A 14,500-nucleotide genomic window follows, 5' to 3' on the forward strand; every position below is an offset into this window, starting at 1 on the left:
ACCATTTGTTCATTTATTGATTCAGTTGTTTGTTTTTTGTTGTTAATTTTTTTTTATTTCTTTATATACTTTGCATCTTAAACCTTTGTTGTAAGAGAAGCTGGCAAATTTTTCTCTCATTCTGTAGGCTCTCTCCTCACTCTCGTTTTTTTTTTTTTTTTTTTTTTTTTCTGTGCAGAAGCCTTTAAATTTGATGCCATCCTATTGATTAGTTGTAGATATAATTTCCTAAGCTTTAGGAGTCCTATTGATGTCATAGTCTGTACTAATAGGTTGGAGTGTTGACCCTGCCTTTTCTTCTGGTTGTTGCCAAATTTTTGGTCTAGTTCCTATGTCTTTGATCCATTTAGAGTTGATTTTTGTGCAGGGTAAAACATAAGCATCTACTCTCATTCTTGTACTAGGGATAATCAGTTTCCCCACAAAAATTTATTTTTTAAAAAAGGCTGTCTTTTCTCCAATGTGTTTTTGGCACCTTTGTCAAGGATCACATGACTATAGATGTTCTGTGTGTTCTATTTTGTACCAGTGATCTGTTTCTATTTTTATGCCAGTACCATGCAGTTTTTGTTACTATAGCTTTGTAGTATAATTTGAAGTGAGGTATTGTTTTGTCTCCAGTATTGATTTTTTGGCTTAAAATTTCTTTGGCTATTCTGAGCTTTTTTTTTTTTTTTTTTTTTTTTCTTTTAAATGAATTGTAGGACTATTTTTCTAGTTCTGTGAAGAATGTCATTTGTATTTTGATGGGAATTGCATTGAATTTATAGATGACTTTCAATAGTATGGTCATTTTAACAATAATGATTCTCCTAATCCATGAAAATGGGAGGTCTTCCCATCTTCTAATGTTTTCAACTTTTCTTCAGTGTTCTATAATTTTCATTGTAGAGGTCTTTTATCTCCTTGGTTATATTTATTTGTAGGTATTTTTAGGCTACTGTGAATGGAATTATTTTACTGATTTATTTTTCAGAAAATTAGTTATTGTGTATAAGAAATTTATTAATGTTTGAATGTTGATTTTTTTTTATTCTGATACTTTGCTGAACTTGTTTACTAGCTCTAAAAGTCTTCTGGTGAATCATTTTGGATCTTCTAAATAGAGGGTCACGTAATCTGCAAACTGACAATTTGACTTCTTCCTTTCTTATTTGTATCCCTTTCATTTCCTTCTCTTGCATAAGATTTCAAGAATTATATTGATAGGAGTGGCAAGAGAGGACATTTTTATCTTATTTCTATTTTGAGAGGAAATGCTTTCAGTTTTTCTCCATTTACTATGATGTTGGCTTTGGGCTTGTCATAAAATGTTAAAGTAAGTTTGGTCTATTCCTAGTTTCTTCAGTGCTTTTATCATGAATGAGATCTGCCATTTTGATTCATTTCTAATGTTAATTTGGTCCTATTTCTCATTTATTTAGCTACTCTTCAAGTGAGATTCATACATTTGCAGTTCTGGAGATTGTTTTTAAGTTCTTCTGTGTGTAGTATTTCTTTAAATATTTTATGTAGTGCTGGTTTAGTGGTCATGAATTCTTTTAGTTTCTGCTTATCTTAGTAGGTTTTCATTTTATTCTTTGATTCTGAAGGATAGAATTTCTGGATATAGCAATATTCACTGACAGTCATTTTCTTTCAGAGATTAGACCACATCTTTCCTAGTCCTCCTGGAGTTTTTAAATGTGTCCTAAGAAATCAGAAGCAAGCTTGACTGGTTTACCTCAATGGTTTTTAAAATTCTATACTTGTTCTGTATGTTAGGCATTTTTATTACTTTGTGTCACAGAGAGGTCCTTTTCTCATCGTGTCTATTTGGGGTTATGAATGCCTCCTGTATCTGAATGTCCATCCCATTCCTAAGGTCTGGAAAATTCTCTGTTAATATATCCCTATAGAGGTTCTTCATGCCATTAGCTTGCATCTCACAACCCTATTTGATTCCAGTGTTTCTTAAGTTTGGTCACTGAATGTTGTGTCAGAGTTCTGTATTTTGAGCATAATTACTTGTTTTCTTTTAATACTGTCTAAATGTTCCACTCCACTCACTTCATCTTCCATCTCTGAGATTCTGTTTTCTTCATGGTCTTCTGTATTGGACAGACTTTCAACTAAATTTTTATTTGATTTATTGTGCCTTTAATTTCCAAGATTTCTCCTTGGTCCTCTTTCAGTTTTTTTATATCTTTATTAAATTTCTCTTTTACATTCTATAGTGGCTACCTAAATTCATTCAGTTGTTTTTCTATGTTCTTTTGAAATTCATTGATCATTTTATAATTATTTTTTAAAATTCTTTATCTGATATTTCATCAACTTTAATATCTTTGGAATTGAATCAGTTGCTGGTGAATTATGACCCTTAGAGTGTGTCGTATTACCATGTTTTGTTCATATTTTTTGTATTCCTGTATTGAGAAGTCTGCATCTGTTAGAATGGATTTCTCTTCATGTTTATGTGTGGGTGATTTAGGGCATAGTCTTCTCTTTGTGAAGTGTTCTGGGATATACAATATGTATATCTGAAAAGTACAATATGTTTCCAAGTAGATTTTGTAGTATGGTTTCACTGGTTATGACAAGTGTACTTTGATACAGTGTGGTAGAGCTTGAGGGTCCCACTTTCTCTGTAGGTGTCACAAGGGTGGAGTCCTTCTTGTAGATCAGAGAATCATGTTGTATATAGCACAGCAGTGTATATGGGGTAAACCTCTGTAACTGCTCTTCTACACTTAACTCTGCATGTTCTAAAAGGATCTGAGAGTGATCTGGTTTGAGACCTCTTATAGGCATGGCCTCCATAGTTTTTGTGTTATTTTTATTTTTGCTGTAGGAGCAGTTGTCCATAAGTGGGATCAGATGGTCCTCCCCTAGATATTCCTACTTGGGATCTTGACATTAGCTCAGGGCTTTGTTTTCCCTATTCTTTGTGTTAAAATATTATTGAAGTTTGAATGAAGTTAACTAGTGTGTGGAACTAGGTGCACTCTCTCTTGGCTGGGTTCTGTGTGTATCTCAGCAATAGAGTCTTCACTCTGTGAACTTATAGTGTTACAGATCCCCAGTACCTCACAGGAAAGAGGAAAACAAATAAGAATAACAATATCAGCAAATAGTATGCAGCAGTAAAATAAATATCTATGCCTCTTATGACATTTGGAGTACTAATTACCACAAAACAACAACCATAAACAGAACTAGCTCTAGCATTAAAGTGAACAGCAGGTGTCAACATAAAGTTTATTAAAGAAAATGTGATAGGAAGGCAAAGGAAAATTTAGAGTATTCAAAATGTGGAGAGAAATCAGAAGACAGGTAGTAAGTGAAGGCTATAAAGAAGGAGGAGAAAAACTAAGTAAAAGAAACAAAATAGAGAGAACAAAAGAATGTGACTAGTAGAGGGAGAAGAAAGGAAAGAAAGAGTAACTAGAGAAACAACCAAAAACTAAAACTGAAAGCAAGCAAACAAAAAACTTTAACCCCTGAAAGACAAAGCAAAATTGCAAATGGATAATGGAAGTGGAAAAATAAGAAAGAATAAAAGAAAGAAATATGCATACACACAAAAACACTCATATGTCTGTGTATATCTCCATGTGTGTATCAGCAAATGGAGCAAGAACACACACACACACTCAATCATAAAGAAGAAAAATTCGAAAGCATTGTCTCTGTTGAGGTGGCCAAAACTGTCAATTAGAATGGATATTCGCTGCCTATGTTCCTCTTTCCATTTCTTCTTGGACTCTGAACCCCTTAGAGAAAGCAAGTGCTGGAGGTTCTTAAACCCTTTTCTGTTTTTGTGTCACTCACAAAGCTTCCAGTTGAAGTAGCCTGGAACTGAAGCAGGCTGAAAGAGCTCTCAGCTTTTCTCACCTTGCTGAGAAGCAGTACTCCCACTATTTGAATTCCAAGTCACAGAGCAACTGGTAAATGAACTCTTCCTCTAATCTGCAGCTTTAATCTCTTCATAGTACTCCCCTTTTATTGTACCTAGGAGTACGCTTTGTGGTACCCATGGGTTTCCCAGCTCCTATTCCCTGAATTTTCCTCCTTCTGACCTCTCTCTCCATTGACATTCCCATTTATGGATTTAAGAACTGTGGGCTGGTTGAGCTCAGAGCTTCAGTCAATTCCACCTGAAAGATGAAATGCTTTTAGCCAAAGGAATGATTCTCTGATTCTGTGTGCTTCAGCCTAACCCTTCCAGGCATTCATCCGACCCAGAAAACATACTCCCAGATTATTTCCTCCCTACTCCTGAGAGAGGCAGAATTAATAATGATTTCTATAAGAACTCCCGGTTAAAAACACACAAAACCAATGTTATCCTTCTTAAAATAGTATTTCCTAATATCTGATATCCCCCTTTGATAAAATAAATAGGGATTTTTAATGATGTTTAATGTTGAAAGCTGTAAGTGAGACTGAATTTTTTTCTAATACATTTTACTATGTCTTGCTTATATCAGTCATGTCCCATTAAGTTTGGGGAAAACAAAGGAGACATAGGGTAAATAGACAAAGGAGAATAGGGCAAATCAAGCAAGGTCCTTGAAATAACTTGTTGCTCTAAATATTCGATTTGCCCTCCAAAAATTCATTATTGAATATAAAAAGTTCAGATCCATATATACACATTGCTCAAAAATACTAATTGAATTTTCTTTAATTGGAAGAGCACCACTCTGATTTAGTAGCATGGTTTAAAAATCAGTTATCATTTTAAAAACTGGGAAATTAAATGGGTTGTTATCATGTACCTGCATGTGTAAGACATTTTTGAACCATTAAGTGCTTGCTGAGAGGAAACTCGGCAACAATGGCAGCAAGATACTAGCTGAGAGTGGGCAGTACAATAGAGAAGACAGAAGAAAGGTCATCTGCTTTTTAGTCTCATTTTATATGATCAAAAAGGAAGCCTCAGTAGTTTTATGGTACTATGTTTTAATGATCTTTTTGAACCAAGAACAAACTTGAAGAATATTCAAATGGGGTAGAAAGGTAAAGACTAATCATAAGGAGCTTTAAGATAGGGCGTTTGGTAGTCATGGAAAGTAGATTTGGATGCTGTTTCCCTGACAACTTCATCATGTTCTTTTTGGGAGGAAGGTGAAACATGTCACCTGTCAAACATGTGTTCTTACATTACCTCTTCCATATACAGCCCCTGTCTTCAGCAAAGTCTCTGCACTATAAGTATGGGGGAAAATAAATCACTTATTGATAGCTACCACATGGCCAGAAGCTGAGTCAATACAGAAGTGTGAAAACATACAATTGCTCTCCTTTCTCTTCCTTCTCCTCTGATCCTCTGTTCATATCCAAGGACTTCTCAGTCTTCTAATGGGCAGAGTAAGGGTCTGCTCTACCTCCTCAGTTGGGATCTGAGATCCAGGACAAGTGGCCAGTGTCAGAGTACAGTTCTTCTCTTTTGGTCACTTGGTCTTTGCTGCATATCCAGAAAAAAATTCAAATACATAAACTATGAACTAATTCTGATAACTTACACCAGGATCTTGGATCCTTCTTTCTACTTTTTGGTTCACAGTAATTGTGCAGAACTGAAGTTGAAATCTGTTCATTTTAACACAGATTTAAGGGGACTGTTCTGTCATTTAGGATATCCATCCCCTCTTTTTTAGAAAGCACTATGGAAACTAAAATCTTTCGGGGTAAAGTACTCCTAATATTAAAACTTGTCAAAGCTAGAAAAATCACACAAGTACATTTGTATAATAAAAAATGTACTTCAGCAGCAACTGGAGTGTAATCTTATGGGATAATAGGTCCTTCAGTCTGGCTTGCTTATCAGTGAATGCCACATCCTGTGCACTGTTGAAGCCAGAGGGCACTTTCAAGTTAAAAAAAAAATTGCCAAGATTTTAAGAACTTTTAGGTTTGCAGTTTTCTGAACTGCAAAGTAACCAGATCTCATTTTATTGTTCAAAGAATTTTAAGTGTTTTAAAATTCCTCAAAAGACATCTGACATGGAAAATGGTGTTATTATTGCTGCAATCATTTTAATATTTGGATAAATACAAGCATTTCCTAGAAAACCTTGGGGAAAATAATCTTCCTACACTTTTATACATTTTAGTGCTATTTCCTGAAATAGGGAATCCCATTTTGGTGTACCATGAATTTGACAGAATTCCCTAGAATGGAAAGATTTTACATTCAAGAAATAGGATGAAGATAAGTGAAAAGAACTGAATATTTCTTTCATAGTGACTAGGCAAGAGATGACTTAGTATTCAAGGGTATAAATGTTTAGTCTAAGAAAGATGCTGACAAGCTTCACTGCATTTCCCTCAGTACAGGAGGGGGAAAAAGATTTTAAAACTGCACCAGAAAAAAAAAAAAAACTGCACTGTATATGCACAAATAATTGCAGGCCCAAACACTGGGAATGCACATATGCACTCACAAATACACATAGGGTCATCATAAACCTCCTGTGTATGTTATTCTCTTTCCCCTATGCATCTTAAAGTATAATAACTTAGTTGAGGGTTGTGATAGAAATTACCTATGCAGGAATTTGGAAGTGATTTTCTAAAACTTCATGCAACCATATTTTTCAGTTAACAGACACTTATTGTAGGTCTTAATGACAAATAGTACAAATGACTGCCATAGACAAGAAGATAATACAAAACTAGCTATGTAGTTATACTTCATATTACTTTTTAGAAGAAATATTATTTTAATTTTACATGATACACACACATATACACACACAACTCATGGGCACACTGCTTCTTTCATAACTATGACCTATTATTAAACTTTTAAAACACTATCACAGGACATTATGAATTACCTGTATATCTTTGTGCATGAGAAAATATTCATATAAAAGCCAAGTCTAAAAGTGAGCAGATGTTTAACTGCTTAGAATATAAAGGAGAATTTTTGTTTGTTTTAATCATTTTTTTAGTAACTATATAATTTCCTAAAATTATTCAGTGTGGGAAGCCATCCATGACTTGTATGAGAACTGAGCATAGTTTGAACCATTAACTAGGAATATCTGGCCTCAGGAACTCAGCACGTGACTGAGAATGCCTGAGTCACGTGGTTATCCTGCCTTAGCTCACTGCTCAAGTTCAAATACAAGCATTGGATGTGGGGGTGACCTGTAAAGGCAAATGGCTTGCTTACCTCCACCTCCAATCCTGTTTTTGGCAAAGAAGCTCCTACGGGTCCTCTTTGATCTGTACCACTATAAATAAAGCAAGTGCAGGCACCTGTCTCTATTAGAGATAGACCCTTTTGGACCACTCAATCAATCATGTCCCTGCTTCAAAAATATTCTTGCCTTTTTGTCTTCATTTCTGATATATGTATTTCTTAGCTTTTATTTCACAGCCAGCCCATCCCTGCAATGGAAGCTGTTTCCCTCGCTCACAGGAGACTGGTACAAGAATTCAGGACATAGTACTTTCTCTAAAATCTCATGGATAATTTTTTTCTCCACTTTCTTTGAAGGCACATTCTTCCTTCCATTCTCTTTAGATATATTTAATCTTAAAAGATAAAAAGATGCCTTCTTACTCACTGTTGGATGTGGAGAAATGCAGAGGGGAACAGAAGAACATTCAAAAGATGGAAGCCAGAGCAAAATATCAGGATGTGAAATAATGCTAACTATTTAGGGAATGCAAGTTCTTGAGTGTGGCTGAACTATTGAAGCTCATATAGAGGAGAAGTAGTGAAGATGGGGACATGATACTGAAAAAGTAGAGAAGGCAACAGATATATAGGCTGTGGGAGCCTTGTTTATCACTCTCTGAGGTTTAGAACTTCTCCTCTAGGAACTGTTATTTAATAATAGGCTTTAAGAAGAGCAGTTGGGTCATTGGATTAGGATTTATAAAAGTCATTCTGCCAACAATGTGGAGGATTCACTGGAGGATAAATGTGACCATAGGCAGAAAGGACAATCTGGAGACTGAATTAAAACAGTAATGGAGGGAATGGAAAAGGAGGCAGTTAGTTCAAAAGAAATCAAGAGTAAAATATCCATAGAATTTATATTAATTGAATGAGAATAACCCTGAAAGTTCTGAAGTAATAGTCTAGGTGTTTAATGATTCCCTGAATTGAGACACAGTACTCAGAATAGGAAAATTTCTAGAGAGATAAAACAGATTAGTGGTTCCTTAGGGCTTGTTGGAGAGACACAGGGAATGGGGAGATGGGGAGTGGTAGCTAAAGGATACAGGATTTCTTCTTGTGGTGATAAGAAATTGAATATGGTGGTAGATATATATGTAGATATAGATATAGATAAATAAATATAAATATCTGTGTATATACCCAAAACTATTGGATTGTTTATATTAAGGAGTAATTTGCTTATTGAATTACATCTCAAAAAAGCTGTTTTAAAGAAAAAAAGAAGCAAAATTAAGGTTTCCACAATGAAGAAAATTCACATATAGACAGCAAATTCAGCTCCTTTCAGAGCCTTGGAGATTTGGGACTTGCCAGTTCCTATAATCATATAAGTCAATTCCTTGAAATGGATGGATGGATGGATGGATGGATGGATGGATGGATAGATGGACTGATTTCTTTATCTCCTTCTTATTCTGTTTCTCTGGAAGAACCTGACTAAAACATATTTTGAAATTGGGAAGAAGAATGATGCTGTAACGAGTACCTGAAAATGTGGCAATGGTTTGGAATTGTGTTGTGGATTGAGGCTGAAAGAATTCTGAGGTGGCTTGAGAGAAATCCTAATTACCTGGCAGAGGCAGTTGGCAAAAATGTGGATGTTAGAGGTGCTTCTGATGTGGGTGCAAAAGGAAATTAGGAACATGTTGTTGGAAACTGGAAGATAGGAGATCCTTGTTAAACATGGCAGAAATTGGATCAACTGTGTTCCATCTTGGAAAAGTAAAATTATAAAAGATGCACTTGAATCTTTGGCTGAGGACATTTCTTATAATAAATAGAAAGGGATAAGGTGAAGAAGCCAAACGTTAAGCAAAAATAAACCAGTACTTGATGATTTTGGAGGTTTTACCCTACACTTATTGTGAAGGCTGTTATAATTAGAAAATTTGTTGTCTAGAAAGATTTTTTTATTAGTGCTTTATAGTTGGACATAATAGTTTGGTTCATTTTGACATTATCATATATTTATGAAATTTAATTTGCTCTCTTTCAGTCCCTGGTGTCTCCTATTTCCCTCTCCTCCCTCCCTTTATTCCCCTTCCTTACTATACTGATCTGCCTCCTTCTAATTTATCTATTTTTAATTGGTTCTTTATAGGTATGCATAAAAAAGGAATTCACCATGGTATATTAATACATGCACATTATGTAATTTTGTCAAATGCATTCCACATTTCCTTCCCTTTCCTGTTCCTCTTCCCTCCCACTCATTCTCCTTCTTCCACCACACTGGTCTTTCCTCTATCCTTATGATATCTGATTCTCCTCCTCTTTTTTCTCCTTACTTTTCTTTATGTGAAAACATACAAGAGAAAATGTTCAATCCTTGATTTTCTGAGTCTAGTTTATTTCACTTAGCATGATGTTCTCCATTTCTATCCATTCACCAAGGAATGCCATAGTTTCATTTTTTCTTTATGACTGAATAAAACTCCATCATGTATATTTACCACATTTTCTTAATCTATTCATCTATTGAAGGGGACTTGTTTCATAACTTGGCTTTGTGAATTGTGCTGCTACAAACATGGATGTGGCTGTATCACCATAGTATGCTGATTTAGTTTAGTCTAGTTTTTTTTTTTTTTTAATAATACCAAGGAGTGGGATAGCTGGGATATGTAGTGGTTCCATTCCTAGTTTTTTGAGGAATCTCCATATTACTTTCCAGAATTGTACTAATTTGCAGTTGACCAACAATGTATGAGGAAATGCTTTCAATTTTTCTCCATTAGGTATGATGTTGGGTTTATCATACCTAGCCTTTATAATGTAGAGGTAAGTTCCTTCTATCTCTAGTTTCTCCAGCATTTTTAACTTGAATGGGTGCTGGATTTTATCAAAGGTCTTTCCTGCATCTATTGAGACGATCATAAGATTCCTGTCATTAATTTTATTAATGTGTTGAATTACATTTACTGATTTGCATATGCTGAACCAAACTTGAATCTTTGGAATGAAAGCCACTTAGTCATGGTGTACTATGTTCTTGTGTTTTTGAATGTGGTTTACTAATACTTTATTAAGAATTTTTGCATCTATGTTCATCAGACATATTGGTCTATAATTTTCTTTCCTTGATATGTCTTTGTCTGGTCTTGGTATCAGGATTATATTGGCTTCATAAAATGTAATTGGGAGTGTTCTCTTTCAATTTCATGGAGTAATTTGAGGAAGACTGGTATTAGGTTTTATTTGGAGATATGGTAGAACTCAGTTGAGAATCCATCCAGTCCTGTTCTTTTCTTTGTTGGAAGGCTTTTAATTGCTGTTTCAATCTCATAACTTGATATTGGTTTATTGAGGTTTTCTATTTCTTCCTGGTTCAATTTGGGCAGCTCACATGCATCTAGAAATTTGTCAATGTAGTCTAGATTTTCCAATTTATTGGAGTACAAATTTTCAAAATAGTCTCTAATGATTTTGGAAATGTCTGTAGTGAAATTTCTTTTCATCTCTAATTTTGTGTCTTTCCTTTGGTTAGTTTGGCTAAAGGTTTATCAATCTTGTTTGTATTTCCAAAGAATGAGCTCTTGGTTGCATTGATACTATGCATTTTTTATCCTCAAAATTTCATAATTTTGGCTCTGATTTTAGTTGTTTCCTGTCTTCTTCTGATTTTGGCACTAATTTGTTCTTCCTTTTTTAAGACCTTGGGGTATGGCATTAGATTATTTATTTGTAATATATTTTTAAATGTAGGAACTCAATGTTGTAAACTTTCCTCTTAGACCTTCCCTCTTACTTTCCAAGAAATTTTGATGTGCTGAATTTCTGGTCTCATTTGTTTTTGAAAATGTCTTGATTTATAATTTAAGTGTGTGAGTGTATGCATGTGTGTGTGTGTGTGTGTGTGTATTGTGCTGGGGATTGAACACAGGACCTCGCACATTCTAGGCAAGTGCTCTACTACTGACCTACACCCTAGCTCTTTTTGGAAAGTTTTTTTTCTGGGGATAAAAACGAGTTTGTAGCTGGGCAACCTTTTGCTAAGGAAATTATGTCTGTGACTAATGGATCCAATCAACTAATTAAGCAAGATCCAAGAGTAGAAATTAGGTTATCTAGAAAGGATCTTTCTAATGAATCTTCTCATCCGATACTGTGGATCCCTTTGGCATGCACTGGGTACTCCAAAGATATTTGAGAACATTGTACAAGCAGAAACATTACCAGCTTGGACTGAAACAGACCAAGACTAGACAAAATCAAAAAAAGTTATTGAACTCCTAAAATTCTACAGGCAGGAAATGAGTTTATAGAGCTATTTGGTTGCAACCGTATTCTATTCAAGAAAAGAATGACTCAGTGGGCCAAACTGCTACTAATTCAGAGATTGAGGACAATGAAGTCACCAACCAGGTCACAAAGCACAATGGAGTTGCTTCAGAGAACAAAGGAACACAGAACCACAAGCCACAGAGAATTATTCTCAGGCATTGAAATCTAATGGAATGGACCCTCCCAAATTTCAGACTTGCTTGGTATTGGAAACCCCTTAATTTCTTCCAATTTTTCCCTTTTGTAATGGACACGTGAACACTACACCCATTACATGATTATGTTTTGGAAGAAACAACTTGTATTCTAGGTTCACAGGTCTACATATGGAAATAAATCTTGCCCAAGGATAGATCATGCTGAGTTTCATCCTTACCTGATTTTGATAATAAGATCTTAGATTAATAGTTGATGGTTAATGGGTGGAAACGTTCAGGAATGTTGGGATGAGAAGTATGTATTTTGAATGTGAAATACAATGAATTAAAGGGGTGAGGGCAGAGAGTGGATTTTAATGGACTGAATTGTGGCCTCCCAAAAGATACTTCTACCCATACCTGCAAATGTGACCTTATTTGGAAAAAAAAAAGATCTTTGCTGATGGATGTAAATAAGTATCTTGAGATAATATCATCTTGGATTAGGGTGGGCCCTAAACGCAATAAAAAATTCTGAAAGAAGAGAAGGGAAAATAGATGCAGAGACACAAGAAGAAAGACCATGTGAAGATAGAGGCTAAAAAAGTGTGCAGTTATGCTGTCACTAGCCATAGAATGCCAAGAGCCTTTAAAAGGTAGAGAAGCAAGAGAAGATTGTCCCCAACAAGCTTCCAAGGAAGCTCGGCACTGCAATGTCTTGGTTTCTAACTCCATGTCTCTAGAACTGTGAGCAAATAGATTTTGTTGTTAAGCCACCAAGTTTGTGGAATTTGTTAGAGCAGTAGTAAAAAAACCAATACCCTGGGCAAGAATGAATTCCGTTGCCAGTCCACACTCTTTCTCAGAACCATCACTCTTCTCCAACAACTTATATCTAGATACCAAATCCAATTCTCTGTCACAGATTCACCTCTGCATTGTGGAAAATTTATTCTCAAATGTCCCACTGTCCTTTCCTGCAACCAGCTTCCTTCCATTAGAGCCATCTCAGAGAACACACATGATTTTATCTTCTAACTTCAGGAAGAAGATGGAATTGTCAGAGTGCCAGCTGATTTTCTTCTAAGAGAATCCTCCACTCCTTTGTGGTCTTTTGAATGCATCAGAGACAGGGAAAGTGCACCAGTTCCAGATGCCCAAGCTTCCAAATCCAAATAAATGGATGCCTACTCCAAACCCCACAGTATCTGAATTCCAAAATGTCCTGTTAGACCACTATGTAGGCACTTAATTTTAATTGTATTTACTTCTGACATATTATGATTATTATAGGCCAGTGGTTTGAACTATATACTTAAGACATAGCTCCAGTCTTACGAATTAATAAAACAGTTGGAATAACACTTATGGTCACCGTCATGTGCATAGGCACTGTGTTAGGCAACACACACCCTTGTTAGGATCTATTAGAACAAAACATATGGAGGTTTTGATAATATAAAGGATACCTCGTTATTCTGTTACCTTTTGAATTCTTTATTACATCAATGTGCTACTTTTTAACAAATAAGTTTCTTTTCTTCAGAAGCAGAAGAATTAAGGCACTTATAATACTTGATATATAACAATATGGGATCCATTTCACAGATCAGAATTGGGGTTTATTTAGCATAGTATTCAACAAAACTCTTGGGAGACACAGCATAGGAAATGGAATTGTCCTCGCTAACTTAGAGTTCAGAGGTTTGGTATTTTTCCCAGCTTTATTTCAGAGTCATTTATGACTCTGTGACTCATAAACATTTATTTTTAACTAATATTTGAAATGCTTTAGATAAACTGGATATTGTAAGAGCTGCTCTTCTGTATGTCATTCCATAATAACACTGATTTGATAGATAATAATCAGACGCTTTATTTTGATACCAGAAATATTTCATCTTCTTCTTGTGTTTAGTAGGTATATTCTTTAGTAAAAAACAAATAACATTTAAACAATAGAACTTAATTTCTCCATTAAACCTATAAAGGAGGCTTACCTGGATAACCCAAGCTGCCACAGTCACTTGTCAAAGTCTTTAGAGCCTAGGCTCATGGTGTCTTCTCAACCCTCTTGAAGCCTGCCTCCTATTATCAAGGTTTATTCATAGTTCCAATATGACTTGTTAATTCCAATGGTCACATCACCAAGAAGAAAGAATAAAAGAATGAAATGAAATTCAGTCTGTAAAAAATAATAATAAAAAAAAGGAATGAATGCTCATCTCCTCATTTTTAAGGAGTCTTCCTAACCCTTGCAAACACTCCCACTTACATCTCTTTGACCATACCAAACTCTGAGGAGGGATAGGAAATGAAATTTCATCTGGACCCATATCAAGGATTTGATTAGTAAGAAACAAAAGAATGGAAATTTGAGGAGGCAATTAACAACCAGTGACACAGCAGTGTCTACACATGCCATAGCTCAACTTCTGAAGATCAGACTTACAGTTAGATCAGATCACAGTAATTATGCAAAATATACTTTTCATGGTGACACACCTATTCATGTTCTATTCATCATCTTATCTGAGCAACCACAATGCAAGAAAGTAAAGAAATTCTTGTACTATCAAAATTAAAAATAAATAATGACAGTTCTAAAATAGTAGGTCCAAGTATTTTAAAAATGAAGTCCATTGTGCAAGGTGCTGTGTTAGGGCCTTCTAAATAACAATGGTAAGATTCCAAATGTAGTAAAGAACAATATTGAGCCATCATCCATTGCTGGGTTTTCAGGCATGTTTGGATGTGTTTGTCAAACTGATGGAGTAGCCTGATAAAAATCTGTTTTCAGAGGAGTCTGAAGTCCTCAGTGGCAGGGAGGGAAGCAAGCATGACAAAGGCAAAGGAGAATAAGAATTCTGAAAACAGCATGGTCAGGACTGAG

Source organism: Sciurus vulgaris (assembly GCF_902686455.1).
Source record: "Sciurus vulgaris genome assembly, chromosome: 5".
Lineage (NCBI taxonomy): Eukaryota > Metazoa > Chordata > Mammalia > Rodentia > Sciuridae > Sciurus > Sciurus vulgaris.